Source organism: Cricetulus griseus (genome assembly GCF_003668045.3).
Source record: "Cricetulus griseus strain 17A/GY chromosome 1 unlocalized genomic scaffold, alternate assembly CriGri-PICRH-1.0 chr1_0, whole genome shotgun sequence".
Classification (NCBI taxonomy): domain Eukaryota; kingdom Metazoa; phylum Chordata; class Mammalia; order Rodentia; family Cricetidae; genus Cricetulus; species Cricetulus griseus.
The window spans coordinates 19,551,451-19,570,745 of NW_023276806.1; positions in this window are offsets into that span (position 1 = coordinate 19,551,451).

Consider the following 19,295-nt stretch of genomic DNA (forward strand, 5'->3'; position numbering starts at 1 on the left):
AAGCTTCAGCAGGAGTGAAAGGCATGGTTTACCTCTTTTAGGCATACCAAGGTGATTAGAATAATAACGTCACAATCACAGAGACATGGAAATACAAATGTAAACCTTCTGAAAGGATTTGGTGGAAGCGGCCCAAAGAATCAGAGTGTTAAATGTTTGCACCATTCGTGAAGGAACAAACATTAATGATATGAGCAAAGACATGGAGCAGTATTAATTAACTGAGTCAAGGTGGATTCCACCACTCCTCCTTTGCATGCCAGGAGCAATCTGATATCTTGCTGTCTGTAAAACCACTGTGATATACTTATTATTAATACACTGTTGACTTACTGTATTAAAATGTTTGTAAAATATCTTATGTAATTGATTATAGCATTGCTTAAACCTAATGGAATTGAATATAAAAAATAAAGCCTGGCTAAGTGCTGCAAAGAATGAGCATACTATTTTTATGTTTTATATAAAGAAAATCTGTGGCAATTTATCCATTCAAATTTTTATTTATATTTTCGCAATTTATTTTTCAATGTCTTCCTTCTCCCACTTTAATTATGATGAGACTGAAGAACAAAAAGAAAACAAATATTGCTAAAACATGTCCAAGATAGTGTTTAAATCCAATGGCTTTTACCCAGTGAATTTTTAAAACTAATGTTAATAAATATTTTATTTGCCAAAGGCTAATCTCTTACTGTTTTGGTTTTTTCTAGAGAAAAATAACAAGTATTCGTGTCATATTAGAATATATATACATACATACATATATATATATATATATATATATATATATAAAGATGAATTTGTTTCTGTTATTTTATTTTACCTTTCCTGTTTCCTTCTTTTTCATCAGCATCATAACTATCTAAAACTGAAATGAAACTTTGTCAGTTTCCATTTTTGTCCAAAGGCTCACAATTATCATGTGATGCAACTAAAAGCCTGTCAGATGCTATTAATGATATACAAGACACAAATTGAATGATTTAATTTTCTGCCTTCAATACCATCTAGGTACCACTGCTGTTCTCTGCTCTGTAGCTGCCAGTGGTGGTTTCTAGCCACTGTGGAAATTCAAGACCCAGATTCATAAAAATAGAGTTACTGGATAACTGAAGTATGCCTATTTTTTAGTTTATGAGATAATTACTGATATTATATTCAGCTGATTGTGGATGGAATTCAATAATGTCTACATTTTAGGAGAAAATACATTGTCAACAGTCAGAAGTGGGACATATCTGTTCCTCAATGTATTCTATATTTTCTTTCTCTTTTACAAATGAGAGAAACAAAAAAGTAGTTGTATTATTAAGTAGAAAACCTTACGATTCAACAAAGGAAGATTATTGTTTGCTTAGGGATATAAAATAGCCCTTTCTTCCCCAAGAAAAAACTACATTTCTTTAGTCTTAATTAGGATTTCCATGTGAGGAGAAAAGATTCAAGTTATCTTGAAAATGTGCTTTTGAAGAGTGCTTCTTTCTGAGTAAGAATTCTAAGTCCATATGTGGATGGACATCTATCTATGCAAATAAAATCATCACCGCATTACATCATTTAAATCTCATTGTGGCACCTAAGTTTAAGAAATAAAGAAATCTTGATATTGGCACTGGAATAAATAACATTTCCAAGCCAAGGAGGAATGATTAGAAAACACAGTTTAGTCTTAAGTGGGAGGAGAACTGTGGGAGATGCTGTGCGACCTGCTTTTAAAGACTGAAATGGACTGACTTGTTGGTGCCCTCCAGGATTCTCTTGCAGGATTATTTTAAATTTCCTTTGGATAAATGAGACTGAGTGAAGAAGAAACTTCAATACCTCAAGTTCTTTTTTCACCCTAAGAGCCTTTCTACTTCGTGCTTCAAAGGATTTTGCATTTGGCAAGAGGTCTGTTAGAGCTGGGCTGGAGAAAACTACTTATTTTCTCAGAGATTCAGTTAATTCTCTGTCACACTGATGGGACTGGATTAGGCTCTTCTTAGACCCTGTTACTGGTAAACTTTATGATTAAAGACTTAATAGAATACCATTACAATTTCAGTGTAGCTTGGAGGCACTCTTGAAGATATTCAACCAAAACTCACTCTGGAGAGTACTCAGGGCAAGAAAAGACTAAACTTTGTCTGACTAAGAGAGTTTGGGAAAAACCTGAAAGACATATGGCTGCCACATTTACTTTTTGTCTTACATCCAAACTATGAGCAGAAGCTGAGTCTTCAATAGATTTCCAAGTAGAAGTTTAAACAGCATGTATGTATAGTCATTCCCCACCAAGAGCAGGATTCTGTGATTCTGTGATTTGAGAATAGGCAGGTTAAAAGATGGGACTAATAAAGTTCAGTTAATGGCTCATTTCCACAAATATTTACATTGCTGAACACTGTTGTAGAATGTAGTATATTGCATGCTAGAGAACAAATATAGATACTCTTGTCATTCAATCTATGAATTTGAGGACTATTTTAGCTGCTGTAAGGAAAAAAGAAAATTAAAGCAGAAAATGCTTGTATTAGAAATGATGTTGAAATACCAAACATAAGAACAAAAGAAAAACTCTTCCTAAATAATATTGAAAATGTTTTCTCATTTACAAAAATAAAGCAATGAAACATAAATTTTATAGAGGGAATATAAGTTGTTCAAAATGTTAACTTAGAATGATTTTGCTCAATTGAATACCTTAGACAAAACTACTCAATACTTATGCCAAATTGTAAAAATTTTATTTAAAGTCTTCTAGAAAAATTGAAGAGGCAAACATGACTCTTGGTGTGTTTGATGGGTCATTTTTAGCCTGACAATAAATCCAGACCAAACCATATGAGAAAATAAACTCTACAGGCCAATGCATGACAGAAGGTAACCCAATCATCCTCAAGAAATTCTCAAAGACCAATGGGTAGTAAGAGGTTAAAAGCTTAAAAACAGTCTGTCTTTATTTAGCAATGAAAAGGTGATTAAGAAAGAAAATGCAGTCTTATTAGCTGTACTTGTGAAAACAGTGAAAAATACATGAACATATTAATAGAAAAATAAATGTATTCTAAAATGTTCAATAGCAGATATATTTGAAGCTTTAAACTATCTATAAATTTTACTTTGACAAATTAAAAGATTGAGAGGGACTAATAACAAAGATTCTACCTATATGAGCGTGAATCAAAATTATACCAGAGGCACTAGATGTTTACGTAAGAAAAAGGCATAATGTAAAAAAGAAAAAAAGTATTTCTACTTATTTAGGAAATTTTTGTTAGATAAAATACTCCAAGGATTCTACCAATGTTGAAAGTCACATTAAATTTTAATAACTGAAGGATGTGTTAATACACCAAAAATTTTATATATCATTAAGTAACAGACAAAAAGATTAGAAAATAAGATATAAATATCACATTAATAATAATGTAAAAAGTGAGATAGTTGTGGATAAATGTAACAAAATATATGCAGTTATATGATAAACTTAATAAAACATTAGTGAGAAAAATTGAAGAAGGACTAAAGAAGCAGATATTGATATATTCAGAGATTTGATGTGTTAATAAATTTGTTTTGAATTGATTTGTAAAATCAATAAATTCTCAATAATCCTACACTTTTTCTAATAGAAATTGGTTCATTAATTCTAAAAAGTAGACAACCTAGACAGGACAAATATCTACAAAAAATTAAGATAAGAGATAAATCTTACTAAATTTTAATAATTTCCATAGAACCATGGCAACAAAACAGTGTGACATTTGGTGAAAATCGAGATAAAAAGTTCCTTAGAATCGAAAAAGACCTACACAAAAATAGCCACATTAATTTCAATTGCAATTTATAAAAGCCATCAAAACAATTTAATAAGAATAACACTGTCTTTTAGAAAATTATATTGAAATAACTAAATATTATTAGAGGAGTAGAAACTCCAAGATTTTCCTGATAAACACTAAAATGTGTTTGTGACATGAACATTCAAGTAGACAAGTGACCTTGGAAATTTTGAACTAGAAAGCAAATGCATAAAAATTTTAAAAATATAAAACAAATGGAAAATTAAGACATTTGGCTCTTCAAAAGACACCAAGAAAAATTGAGTTGGGGCAATCAAACATATCCATAGACAGGGGCTATGAATTCATTTGATTGTTGTAATCAGCTTTCAGTATGGACATATATCTGCCCTGAGAAACTTTTCTTGGAGAGATAAGACACTCAAGTCTACTCACAGAAGATAGGTAACCAATGACAGACAAAAGTAAAGATTACATCTACTTAGTGAGCCACAGCGTATATTGAGGCTACTTAGAGGACTATAGATGAAGATTTTCATACAGGAGAAAGGCTGACTCAAAGGCAGATGCATGTCCAAAGTCTTACCCCAAAGTACATGACCTGCAGCCAACTCAAAATGTCAAAAAGCCTCTTTTAGCTTGGTGAAGAGCTTCCCCCAAGCATCTCTGCCTCTTTTTATCTTCCCAAGCTGGTATTGTTTCTACAACATTTGAGAGGGACTCACGGGTCTCATTAGTTTCAGTTCTCTCTCTCCATGACCTCCTATAATGTGATTTAATTTCTAAGTGTCATGAACTTCTCTCCTGCCAGCAGGAGATCATGTTTCCATTCAGAGGAAATCAGTACCTAAAACGATCACATCACATCACCCTGCTATATATCTTGAATGCATTAAGTCTTAATTTATCATTAAACAGTATGGAGGTGGATAATTCTAATTCTCATTGGAGAACATTTCCATAGGAGTAGTGATTTGTGCTTTTCTAGATATGGGGGATTATTTCTTTTGCCTTTCACACTGTGTTTTTACCATATGACCTGGGCATGTGGACCTATTTCACTGGTTGTGTGTCTAACATGTGATTATAGCCTGCTTGTGTTTAGTGTAAGTATTTTTGTTCTCCAGATTTATTGGCTTCAACCCCAAATGTCCACTGGATGAATGACAATTTTCATTATCTTAATGAGAAAAATCAGTATATAATTTGAATCCAGTATGGTACCAAGTTCTCTTATCCTTTGTTTCTCCACCTTGGCAATTTTTTTAGGTGGCTTATTTCTGAGGATATATGAGAACAAACATCTAAAACACCAGGTGGGAAGCCAGCAACAGACCAAAGTGTAGACACCACTAAAGTCCAGTTTGGCACATCAGTGAGTTTTATTAGGGTTATTAAAAGGAATATGGGTGAAGGGCTATGTAATGAGCATAGTAAAAATGCCTTTTAGGCATCTAAAAATAACCTTGTCAGGATCCCCCCTATACCCAAGGCTACACCTGATAACCAGAATTTAATGACATCACTCACTGAAGAAAACAAGACACAGTTCTAGACTCCATGATGCCCACTATACAGTATTTAAGCAGAGACCAAGACTAACGCTCTGTTCTCCACATCTGGAGAGATGCCACTTTGATATGCCTTCACACTGGAGATTCTACCCCAGGATTCTGACCCTCAAATCAGAGACTTCTTTTATAGTCTGGACCTGACCTTCAGCTAAAATACGTTGCACAGGTGAGTAGCCTTGGAAAGATAGCTTTAGGATAGTAGTTAGATATTGTGGAATAATGTTTTTTACACTGTGAAGATGAGTCACTCTCATCAGTTTAAAAAAAAAGCTGAAGGGCCAATAACTAAGCAGGATTTCTGGGCCGAAGAAATACTAGGATTTTGGGGAAGAAAAAGGCAGAGATGTCAGGAGACACAGAGCAAGCAGAATAACCGGTACAGAGATGAGGTAATAAAGACACGAGGCAGAAAGAAAATTAATAGAAATGGGTTAATTTAAGTTATAAGAGCTAGTTAGAAACAAGTGTACACTAAGACTAAGCTTTCATAATTAGTATAACTCTCCATGTCATTTTGTGTGAGCTGGAGGCCAAAAGAAAAGTCTGACTATACTTAGGAACATAGAGTGTGAACCTTGTGTGATAACTCTTACACAATAACTTTTTACTGGATAGATGTTCTACAAACACTAAGGGAATATGGATGACAGTCCACAATACTGTGTCCAGCAAAGTATTCAATCCCTATAGATGGAAAAAACAAGATACTCCATGAAAAAAAACAGATTTAAGCAATACATATCCACAAATCCAGCCCTACAGAAAGTACTGGAAGGAAAACTCCAACCCACAAAGATTTACTACAATCAAAAAATCATAGGCAAAAGTAGGCAATTGATAATTCCATTTTACCAAACACCAAAAGAAAAAATGGGGAAAATCCACCAAAACAACACCACCAACAACAAATCCAAAACATACAAGAATTAACAATCAATGTTGACTAATATCCCTCAATGTCAATGGTCTTAACTTGCCTAAAAAAGATATAGACTAACAGAATGGATACTGAGACAGAATCCATCCTTCTGCTACATACAAGAAACACATCTCAACATCTAAGACAGAAGTTACCTCAGAGTAAAGCATTGGGAAAAGATTTTCCAATCAAATGGACACAAGAAACAAGCTGGGGTAGCAATCCTAATAGCCAACAAATTAGACTTCTAACTAAAATTAATCAAAAGAGATAAAGAAGGGCATTTCATACTCATCACAGGAAAAGTCCATCAAAATGAAGTCTCAATTCTATGCCCCAAATACAAAGGCACCCACGTTTGTAAAAGAAACATTACTAAAGCTCAAACCACACATAAAACCTCACATACTTATAGTAGGAGACTTCAATACACTGCTGTCACCACTAGACAGGACCACCAGACAGAAACTTAACAAAGAAAGAAAACAACTAACAGAAGTTATGATCCAATTGCGATTAACAGACATCTATAGAATATTCCATCTGAATATACCTCCTTCTCAGTGCCACATGGAACCTTCTCTAAAACTGACTTCAACTTGTCAACATAGCAAACCTCCAAAGATACAAAAAAATTGGAATAACCCCCTGTATCTTATCAGACCACTACGTCTCAAAGTTAGAATTCAACAACACATATTGCAGAAGACCTAAAAACTCATATAAATTGAATAATGCACAATTGCACCATTCCTGGGTCAAGGAAGAAATAAAAAAAAAGAAATTAGAGACTTCCTAGAATTTAATGAGAATGAAGACACAACATACCCAAACTTATGGGACACTTTGTAAGTAGAACTAACAGGAATGTTCATATCACTAAGTGCCCACAAGAAGAAACTGAAGAATAGTCACACTAAACAATTAACAGCACAACTGAAAGCTCTAGAACAAAAGGAAGAAAACTCACCTTGGAGGAGTAGTCACCAGGAAATAATCAAACTGAGGGCTAAAATCAATAAAGTAGAAACTAGGAAAACGCTAGAAAGACTCAATGAAACAAAGAGTTGGTTCTTCAAGAAAATCAACAAGATAGACAAACCTCTATCCAAATTAACCAAAAGGCAGAGAGAAAGAGCATGCTAATTAACAAAATTAGAAATGAAAATGGGCACATAACAAGGGACACTGAGGAAATCCAGAGAATCATCAGGTCATGCTTTGAAAAGCTGTACTCCACAAAATTGGAAAATTTAAAGGAAATGGACAAATTTCTGCCTAGATACAACTTACCATAATTAAATCAAGAACAGATAAGCAAGTTAAATAGGGCTATAACCCATAATGAAATAGAATAAGTCGTCAAAATCTCCCAACCAAAAAAGCCCAGGGCCAGACACTTTCAATGCAGAATTTTACCAGAAATTCAAAGAAAGAGCTCATAGCAGTACTCCTCAAATTGTTCCACATAATAACACAAAAAGTGACATTGCCCAACTATTTTTACAAGGGGACAATTACCTTGGTACTCAAGCCACACAGTGACACATCTAAAAAAAAGAATTACAGACAAATATCCCTCATGAACATCAATGCAAAAATATTCAAGAACTCATCAGAGAAATCATCCACCATGATCAAGTAAGCTTTATCCCAGCAATGCAGGGATGGTTCAACATATGAAAATCCATCAATGTAATCCATCATATAAACAAACTGAAACAGAAAAAGGACATGATCATCTCACTAGATGCTGAAAAAGCCTTTGATGAGATCCAACATCCCTTCATGATAAAGGTCTTGGAGAAATCAGGGATAACAGGAACATACCTAAATATAATAAAAGAAATATACAGCAAACCAACAGTCAACATCAAACTAAATGGAGAGAAACTCAAAGTGATTCTTCTAAAATCAGGAACAAGGCAAGGCTGTCCACTCTCTCCATATCTCTTCAATATTGTACTTGAAGTTCTAACTAGAGCAATAAGACAACAAAAGGAGATCAAAGGGATACAAAGGGCAGCTTTTAATGCCCTTCCCCTATAATGAGATTGGTGTCTACCTTGGCTACCATCCCTAGAGCCTTCATCCAGTAGCTGACCGAAGCAGAAATAGGCACGCAAAGCTAAGCACTGAACCATACTCCTGGAATCCTGTTGTGGAGAGTGAGGAGGGCTGAGCAAAGGAGTCAAGAAAGTGCTAGAAAAACCCACAGAAACAGGTGACCTGATCTAGTGAGAGTATGGAGACCCCAGTCGGACCTCTGGAGAACCAGTATTGGACTGAATCAAGTCTTCTGAAAGTGGGTGCCAGCTAGGAGGCCAAAACAGTCTATGTGATATCTAACCGTGGAGATAGGGTAAACCTCTTGAGAGCACAAATGGACTTGGGAGCCCATTCTCTATGGAGGGATACTATTGCAGCCCAGATACAGGAAGGAGGGCCTACGCCTTCCCCCAAATGATATGACAGACTTTGACTATCACCCATGAAAGGCCTCACTATCCCTGGGGAGGAGGTGGGGGGTAGGTTTGGGGGTTTGGTGGGGAAAATGGGACGATGGGAGGGCAAGGGAATGGGGGGATGTATATGTACATCTCTAAAATAAATATGAGTGCCTCTAAAATAAAAATAAAAAAGTAACTTGTTATACTACCTATGTGTATCTCCATTCTTGCTTGCAACAGGTTACATACTAGAACAGAAATGACTCAAAGATGGCTGCATTACCAAATCCCACCCCAGCAGACAGTTCTCATAAGATGGCAGTCCGGGGCACACTACACAGCTATAAATGGGACCTCCTGAAACTGAGAAGCATCTGTCAGGCATAGGACACAGTTAACAAGACAAAACGGCAGCCCTCAGAATGGGAAAAGATATTCACCAACCCCACATCCGATAGAGGGATTATATCCAAAATATAAAAAGAACTCAAGAAGCTAGTCACCAAACACCAATTAATCCAATTAAAAAGTGAAGTACAGAACTAAATAGAGAATTCTCAATACAGGGATCTAAAATGGCTGAAAGACACATAAAGTGTTCACCACCCTTAGCCATCAGGGAAATGCAAATCAAAACAACTCTGAGATACCATCTTACTCCTGTCAGAATGGCTAAAATCGAAGCTTCCCTTCTGAATAGACAGTTTATCTCAGAGGAAATTGCAATGAAATAAAATTTTCAGAAAGCACACCATACAGACTTTAGCCCAAGGATGTTGCCTCCCCACTGACCAAGAGTCTCTTCACATCTGTTGTTAACATTGGTCTTGAATGCATCCATCAGGCTAACCAGAACTGCTTCATCCTCCATGTTAACCTTTGTGAAGGCAATGGCAATATATGTCTTCCTGTTGAACAGCTGTTCCCACCTGGCTTTGCCTGTGATGATTCAATAGGGAATCCCCATCTGGTGACAGAGGGCAGGCAGGAAAGCCACCACACAGTGGAACTTGTATCATGTGTAACTATGAACAGTTGAGTCTACTAGTTCTCCCCCACAGCAGTGACAGGACACCCAGCCCAAAGTAGACCTCACCACTTTGTCAAATGGCCCTGTTACATAGAGCTGCAGCGGAGCATGACTCTCTATAACCACCTGAAGGTGTGTCCTGTGATTAGCAAGTTCATCCAGGTCCTGGACTGTCAAACTCAGCTCCTGAAGCTAACCCGCAAGTACAGGACAGAAGCACAAGGGAAGAAGCAGAGTATCTTCATCAAGTCTGAGAATAAAGCTGCTAACGAAGAGTATGAGTCACAAAGACACTGCCTGTTACTCAAGCAGGGGTCAGTATTGCCGCTACCGCTCTATTCATGTATGGAATTCTCACAATAATAAAATAAATCTCAGAAAAAAAGAAAGACTGGCAATTTCTGCTTTGTAGTTCAAGTGTAATACAAGATTTCATGAATTAGCTTCTGAAGCATCATTCACCATTGTGCCAACCAACTTATATGTCTGTGCTAAGGTCCTCCAAGATGTGAGTCTACAATGTACAAGGAAATGTCAAGATCTATGGATGAAAAAGAAAGAAAAAAAAACTACCGTTTGTGAAACGCACACAATACTGGATGCAATGGTCTTAAATGTGGCTGCAATAATCTGCAGCTGTGTTAAAGTTGTTGCATTACTTGTCTCACTGGCTTTCTTGTTTCCTTTACTGTAAACACTGTGGGTTCAGTTTTTCATTTACAATGCACTTAAGTTTGGATAGCCACTGAAAGAACAGCAGTAGTAGAAATGGTAAATAAACAGTTTCTCAAAGAGTGTTTGAGATAGTGTAGGCAGATCACATTTTGTGTACCCTGGAAGTATAAAAAGAATGTATTATCATACAGAATAACATGCTTGTCACAAATATATGCTAAGTTGAATGCCCCCATTAGTTTCCTCTGCAATTTCTGAAAGATATGTACCACATAAAATACCAAACCCAGTGGCTAAGAAAATGAAAGGGAAATTGTGATGTATAGTCCCAGTGTGAGAGGTAACAGAACCTGTTGTTTGATACCTGCCTCTTCCACCTTCCAGCTGTGTGACCAGGAACAAGCATAAGCAATGACTTGGGGCTAATTTTTCTTCTACACAACCACAATTATAACACTATCCTAATATCCGAGCTCCCGCAGCTGTTACACTGATCACATAAGAAAGAGATTTGGTGACTCAGTTACTGCTCTGAACTTTCATAACAGTAGGATTCTGTCTTTCCCTACAGGAAAACTGCTTGAATGTAGCTTTTCCTTATAATATCTAGTGTAAGTTATTTAAATGTTTATCATTTGAACTCATGTAATCCTGTGGCAATTTGAAAATCGCCCATTTTAAAATACTTCTGTCTTTGTGCTCTGTTGCTGTGAAAAGACACCCTTACCAACACAAGTATTATAAAGGAAAGCATTTAATTGGTAGTTTGCTTACACTTCCAGAGGGTTAATCCATTCTTATCAAAGCTGGGGGCAAGTCAACAGGTGCTGGTACAGTAGTTGAGAGCTTTATACCCCAAATGGAAGGAAGAGAGTAGAGGGGAGACAGAGTGAGAGAGAGAGAGAGAGAGAGAGAGACAGAGAGACTGGGCCTATGGTGGACTTTGGAAACCTCCAAGCTTACTTCCAGTGACACACATCCTCCAACAATGTCACACATACTCCAACCTTCTAATCTTTCCTAAATGGTCTAGCAATTGATGACTAAGCACTCAAATACATGACCCTATGGAGACCATTCTCAATCAAATCACCACAAGTACTTTTTTATTGATAGAGTACATCATGATCATGATTCCTTACATAGTCTGCAGATAGTAGTGTTTAAAAAAAAAAAAAACATTATTCTAAGAAGTAAGTGGAATTCTGCTTTTATGAGGTCATGTGAAATTACTTTTTCAATTTTTGATTAGACAAGCCAAAATAGAATTGGATGGCCCATTTTAAGTTTCCATTCTCCATCCTTTAATGTTTACAAGTAAGCACTGTTTCCAAAATAAGAAGATAAATGTGATACATACATGTGACGATTGTGTTTCACAGAGATCTGGCTTCACCCTAAAACTGGGGTAATGAAAAGGACATCTGAATAGGAGGCAGAGGTGGTACTTCCTTCCATTCCTCTCTCCCCGTTTCTTTCCTTCCTCCAGTCTCAGTAAGAAGAAATGCAAAAATAGTGACCATGTATCAGGTCTCTCTTCATTGTAGCTATGCTGTAACACCATAGGTAAGATTATTAATGTGTCACTCAACTGCTATACTGTGTCCTAAGCCTCAAGTCAAAGGACCATTTTCCTAGCCACAGTTTTTCTATATCACCATTTTCTACATAGGGATGAACAGATTATCCCCATATTAATATTCAGGCTTCTGCCACTGTAAGCAAATATCTGAAGAAAGCAACAACAAGAAAAACAATTCAAAAGAGAAAGGTTTAGTCCTGGCTTCTATTCATTCTAGGCCTGTGATAAAAAAATAATAATAATAATGACTGCAGTAGGAGTGGGTGGGAGGGGCCTCATAGCTCAGGATGGAGAGAAAGCAAGGAAGATACAGCTCCCAAGAACTGTTCCAAAGAATTTACTTCTCTAGCTAAGCTTTACCCCTTTATATTTACAGAAACAGTGCTACCAGCTAGGACATCAAGTCTGTAACAATGGGTTTGTTGGAAACATTTAATATTCAAGCCACAACATTCCAATCATTGCCCCCAAGACCTCATGGCCATTTATGTCATAGTATAAAATATATACAGCCAATCTTAGAGAATCCTTGTAATCTTGCTGGTTTTAACATTGTTCAAGGTTCATATCTGGAGACTGAAAGCTACATTGTTAGGTCTTGTACATTTTTCAAGGCAATCCATACATCTCTGTGACCCACAGGCACATATTAAACATTGCCACTCCATCAAGTAGGAATATGGGCATGGAAAGAAAAACTGGAATCAAAAGAATAAAGAAATTCAGTAAAGAAAACATTAAATACAGGAGATCCGTATTTCACATTATTGGCACATGGCTTCACGCTTTGATCTCCCAAGAGCTTGGGCAATCTCATCCCTGTGCTCTTACCAGTTGCAATCATGTGACCTGTCTTTTGGGTTAACTATACTCACTGCCTAAAGCTTCCCATAGCAGATGTTTCATGTTCTTAGCATCTTCAAGTTTCTGTACTTTTCATTGCATCTTTAACCTCTCTGTTTTATCTTCAGGCATGGACTTTTCATGGGATGCCCACGGAGATCCTGGGTCTACCACAAGCCTGTCATTCCAGATTTTCCTTTGAAAAGTCAGTGAAAACATTCAGGGCACTATAATTCTAATCATCTGCATACCTGTAAAACCAGAAACATGAGGATAGCACGAAAATCCATCGCTAGCTTAAGTAGCACTTGGATCCTGCTGAGCCATAAGGCATCTCTGAGGCATTCTCTTCTCAAAAGATCTTCCAAATAACTGTGCTCGCATATCCTTGAGTCTGTGATAGGATCATGAAGACAACTACAGAAAGGCTTTCAAGGAATCGTTCCTACAGATCAGATGCAAAATACTTGGATTCTTTTTCGTGGTGGTAATCTCTTCAGAAACTATTCCTTTGGGCTTAAATTATACACAAACTAAGCCACAAGCTTTCCAAATCTCTATGCACTGCTTTTGGATTCAAATTTTCATTGTGAAACCATGCTAACAGAAACCACAAAAAAATCTATGGCACATTAAAACATGGGACTATCATGGAATTTCCTCTTCCAAAATACCCTGCCATCTTTAAGTTGAGACACGCATAAAGAAAAATGTAGACCAGTTCTTTGCCATGCTGTGGCATGAATGACTTCTGTTTCAGTTCCCAGTGCAGTCATAGCCAACCTATGACACTTGGTGAATACAGTCTTTATTGGTCATATCATGTCACCATTCCAGTCTGCTGAGGTTACACAAGAATCATGCCTTTAGCTGACACCAGGTCTGTGGTTCCTCAAGCACTCACCTACAAATGTTTTCAAATTCTTCCTTCAAGTCAAATCTAATGGCTTCTAAACCATACTTCCTAAGACCAATATTTTGTTTTTAGTGAGCTTTCTGCAGCTGTGAGCAAAATGCCTGGTGAGAAAAGCCCTAGGAAGGGATTATTCTTACTCCTGTCTTTGAAGGTTACAGAGAAATTTTCTTTAGTGCTGTTGCTTCTATGCCCATGTTGAGGCAGAACCTTCTCTGATTCGTTCCTGCCAAAAAGGACTGAGTCAGAGATTATACCTGGTTAAACCCAACTGTCCATAAATTACAAACAAAAACACAATCAACATTAAAATTAACTGGGAATTTGCTGGGAGATGGGGATTAAGAGGAGGTGAGGGTGTGAAGAAACATATGATGTAAAATATAAAACTGTCAAAGATGTTCAAAATGACATAAATAAAAACCAACACAAAAATATTCACTTGGTCTCTTATGTGGGGAGTGGCAAAAGCCGAGAGTGAATGTGTAAATCAAGATAAAAATCCTAAGTGAATAAGTATTGTTGATCAGAATTCAATGCCTCGGGCCCATGGTAATTAACAAAGCTTTCCTGTGCCCTGTGTAGGAATGTTGATAGAGTATGTACAAAGCACCAGCCATGGCAACTTTTCCCTCCTGGATGTCATAGCCTGAGACTGATCCAGATACAGACATTCTACTGAGATTTGCCACCCTCTAGTCTTGTGCTATACTGAGGTTCTGGGTTACTGATGTCCTGATGGGTGCTCCCCTTCAAACTAAACATGACCCACCATGTTCCAGTTTTCCTGTACCTGTGTCTGTGTGTCTGTCTTTTCTTCATTTCCCATTTGCCCTGGTCAGGTTTGCAGGACCAAGCTGCCCTGTACACAGCATCCTCATATCTATCCTTTGACTTGCCACTCATGAATAAGTCTATAGGCACAAAGTACTTGTTGGAGTTTCCAGGGATAAACAGATTAGATTGGAATACTGAACATATAATGTGAGCCCAGGAGCAAGCTGTTTAGACTTGTGTGAAACATACCCCAACACTTTCACCAGCATCATCACAATAATATAAGGAATTTATAATTATTGTAGAGAAAAAAAATCCATTGTTATTAATGTCAACAAGCATGCCCTATTGGTATTCAAGTCTAATTTTTTCTTGTTTTTGATATCGTATTGCTTAATTTTTAATTTAAACAGTTATTTTTAACTCATACTTATTCATAAAAAATTACATTTCACATAAACTGTTCAAAACTAATAAATGAGAGACCTGGATTCATGTTTTATATGCCAAAGCCCATACACTTACAACTTGCATAATAGTAATTTAATGGGAATAAAATAAGTATATCATGTCTATCTATATATTCTATATAACCACACATTCCAAATACTTTGAAACCTCAATATCTGGTGTTACAGTTTGAGAAATAAAAATTAAATATTTATGACTGGGGTTAGAAAAATTTCTCATTATTTTGACATTAGGAGTAGTAAATTGAAGAACCAAGATCATGAGCTATTAAACACCAGAATCCTTACAGTACCATCTAGTCATACAGACTTAATTTGAACTTTCATTTTCCATAATGCCATATATTTTCAAAACATTCAAAATATATACCTGACCTCTGACCTTGGGGTGTTATATGAGATATATATATATATATAATATATATATATATATATATATATATATATATATATATATATATATATATATATATATATACTTGATAACTTTTGGAAAAAATGTTTATTTGGAGGTGAAAAATAATTTTATTACTAGTTGTTTATTCTCTTTAGAGTTGAACCTCTTCCTCTTCGTATGTACTAAACAACTAATCACTTGTGTTAAACACCCACTAAACAGGGATTTGGTAGCAACTACATTGCTACAGTTTGTTTGCATTACATAGATTACATCCCATTTCCTGTGGTATCCATACCCATTTGTTTGGCAACCAGTCAATACCATTCAAGTTTCACACTTCTCTAAAAGAACTAAGTATAGAGCTGTGCAGAGAAAATCCGGATAGCATTTGCACAAAGTTATTTTTGGCCACATTTCTAAAATTACCCAGAAGCCAAAGCTTTGCCAAATGAAGTAAAGAAAGATAAAATAATAGAAGGCACATCATGAATGTGATTCCATTCAAGTATTAGCCAACTGACAGATTTTTTTAATACTAAAATCTAAACTATGAAACCAGTAGTTATTATGGGGAACAAGTCAAAGTCATCAATAAGTCCCCATATCTTTGAGACAAACAATTGTTGCTCAGCTTTCCTGGAGTCTCATTAGACAGTGATGAAGCTTGTGTGACAAAGATGAGACTAGAATCAGGAACTGGCAATGCACAGCCATAATTTAATCACTAAACAAATTAACTAAGCGGGTGAACAGTTACAACAGATATTCTGAAGTACTTAGGATTAAACTATTTTGTCTCTCCTGACTATAGCTATCACATTATGTCTCTGCCTCTCCATCCTTCTGACTTGGGCTGAATTAGAACCAGTGACCTAAAAGCAAAATGGCAATTCTATTATAAAATGCCTTAGCTAGTCAGTTACCCTCAGCCTTTTCACCCCTTCAATCATCTTTACTAGCAGAGTTCCTATTTTTACTACTAGACAATTTGGACATCATTAAGAATGTGCCCATGACACAAATTACATCTATTGTTTACACTACCTTCATAGAAAGGCAGACTATTCCCAAGGCTAAGATTCACCTTGAATTATGCCACCTTCTTCCAAATGTCTATTTGTTCTTCCTTTTTTCTCTGCCCTAGTCTCTAAATAGCAGTAGATGTGGTAGGAATGACAAGTGCCTCCTAAGCTACTTGAGCCAAGGTGAATTCAAGAAGTAGTCAACAGACACCTGTCCATCATAACCAGTGCAAACTGGCACCAGGTGCAGAGCTTGCAAATTGATCCAAAAGTGCGCTACTTTCTGTTAACATATTATTAGTTTCCCTGACACATCACAGCATTCAAAGGCTCTCAAGTCTATCATGGAGAAAGAAATCATCTTTGTGCCTTCATATTTTAGTAACAAGCTAATAAGAAAATATTAAACCATGAACTAGCACTTTAGAAAAATATTTTGGCCCCAAATATTTTGCTCTGAATCAAATTTCATTGGAATGCCTCTGTATACACAGTAATCTTCCAGACAGAATGCATGGATAGAAAGGGGTTTAGATCAATATTGCTTTAACAGAAAGAGTGCTTCCTGAAGAGACAAAGGTATGTAATTAAACATAACAAACATTTCCCAAGGACAGATGCCTCTAAATTGGACAAAATAAAGCTTAATTCCCTTTGTACTTTACCCTGCTGAGGACTTTATAAATTTGTGTTGTTGTAAAGACGTTTAGAGGACATTTCTGCTCATTATTTTTAGGAAATGAAAGGTATCCAACCTAGAGATAAACCTGATTCAAAAGGGAAGACATTTAAAGGCCATTGTATGGACACTATAAACAAACACTAAAGGATGGCTGACTCAGGCAAATAGTCTTCACATAGTCTTTAAATTTTTATGTTTCCCAAAGTTCCTACCTCTAAAATTCATTATGATTTTCTAACACAGTTAAAAAAGGGACTCTTCTCATAACAAATGAAATTAATGAAGATAAGAATACGAAACAATATATTATTGTTCTGATAACTAAAGTACATCATATATCTTACAATTTAGGTTACTTGGGATTGTAATACACAGATATAATGACTCACTAACTTGTAGTTTTTTTTTAAGTAAGAGTTCTTCATCAGAAATGATTTGTGAATAAGAAGTATTTGGGGAGGATATGTTAAGAACACAAAGTGAAAAAATGGGAAAGGAAAAAAAATAAAAGGGACTGACACTGGTCACAGTTTTATTAATGTGTAGGTTTCTACTGTGTTAGTTAAGATTCTATAGAAAACAGAAATGTTTACAAAGGAGCCTCAATAGATTGTCTTTCATAATATGGGTTGGATAGTACAACAATAACTGCCTGCTGGAGAGGCTTGAGAACCTGAAAGTTCACCAGTTCATGAAGCTGTCTGTCTCTGCAGTCTCAATCTGGTGCTAAAGGCCTGCATCAATGCTGGAGAGCCACTGGTCTCCAGTCCACACTGGAAACAGTGGAAACTTGGTTCTGATTTCACTGAAGCATGGCAGCCTCAGCAGCTGCAGTAACGGGGTATACACATTCATAAGCAAGCAGAATCATTTTCTCCCGGACCACTGTATAACCAGAAGACACTCCCCATTCACAATAAAGTTTGGCCCCAGACAAAGGGAATCAGAAAGTGTTGGTAAGTGTAGATTCTTTACATGGGCACTTTAGAAATGGTCTGAAGAAAATGATAGGGTTTCCATGATTATAAATTTAATCATCCAACAAGAAACAACTTAAGAGATTAAGAGTTTATTTTAGCTTCCATTTCTTTGGGAAACAAACATTTCTAGAGGGAAACCATGGTAGCTGGAGACAGCTGTTGACATTGCTTCTGCAATCAGGAAGCACAAGGAACTGAATACCACTACTCTGCTCAGTCTCTTATTATATTCAGTATAGCAGTTTTTATACTTCAATTAATCTAATCTAGAAAACCCCTCACAGATATGTCCCTTGATTTATCTCCTTGAGGATTCTAGATCAGATCAAACAGACAGTTAATACTAACCAATACCATTACCTATATGCTCTTGCACAGTGTGTATGGAATATGTTAAAGCAAAGAAGAGTTGTGCCAAAGACCCCTGATAGGAAAGGTTCCTTTAAAAAATTCAACATTGCATTGAACAATGTTCCATAAAATGATTTTAAAGCCCTAGTTTCCCCTAATGCTTCACCTATTGCTTATGATGTAACTGTATCAATATGGTTGACTCTATTCTCAAGGGCATTTCATTTTGAATAGCTGTATGATTTCAGTCTCCTGAAAATTATTTAATCCCTAGGTGCCTCTAACTTAAGAATTTAGGTGGACCCTAGGCCATTTGATGGTGATAGGTGGTATTTATTCTTGAAGTGTTGTTCAGATAAGATAGGGCAGCATTTTATGGCTCTACCAGACATCAGAACTATAGTAAGAAATGATATCCCACGTGTGCTGAACAAAAGTCCTTCTTGAATGCTGAAAGGAAATGTGTTGATTCTGTTGTTGTACGGCAGGACACTGAATTTGTCTACCACTTGTAGCCTTGGGTATTCGCATTAGGTATTTGTGACTATGATGGAGAATGAACAGCACCATAACCAACTTTTGTCATCCTCTTCCTCTATGGATTGATTTTTTTTGTGATGGGGTTTGTCTGTGTGTCTTTAGAGCCTGTTCTGGAATTCACTCTGTAGACCAGGCTTGCCTCAATCTCACAGAGATCTACCTTCCTCTGCATCCTGAGTGCTGGGATTAAAAACGTGCAACACCAATGCCTGGTTTTGTATTGGTCTTTTCTTCCTCTGAGTATCAGTCCTCTGATCACATTTTGCTTGCTTTGTTTATTTCACTTTTCCTTTGAATTT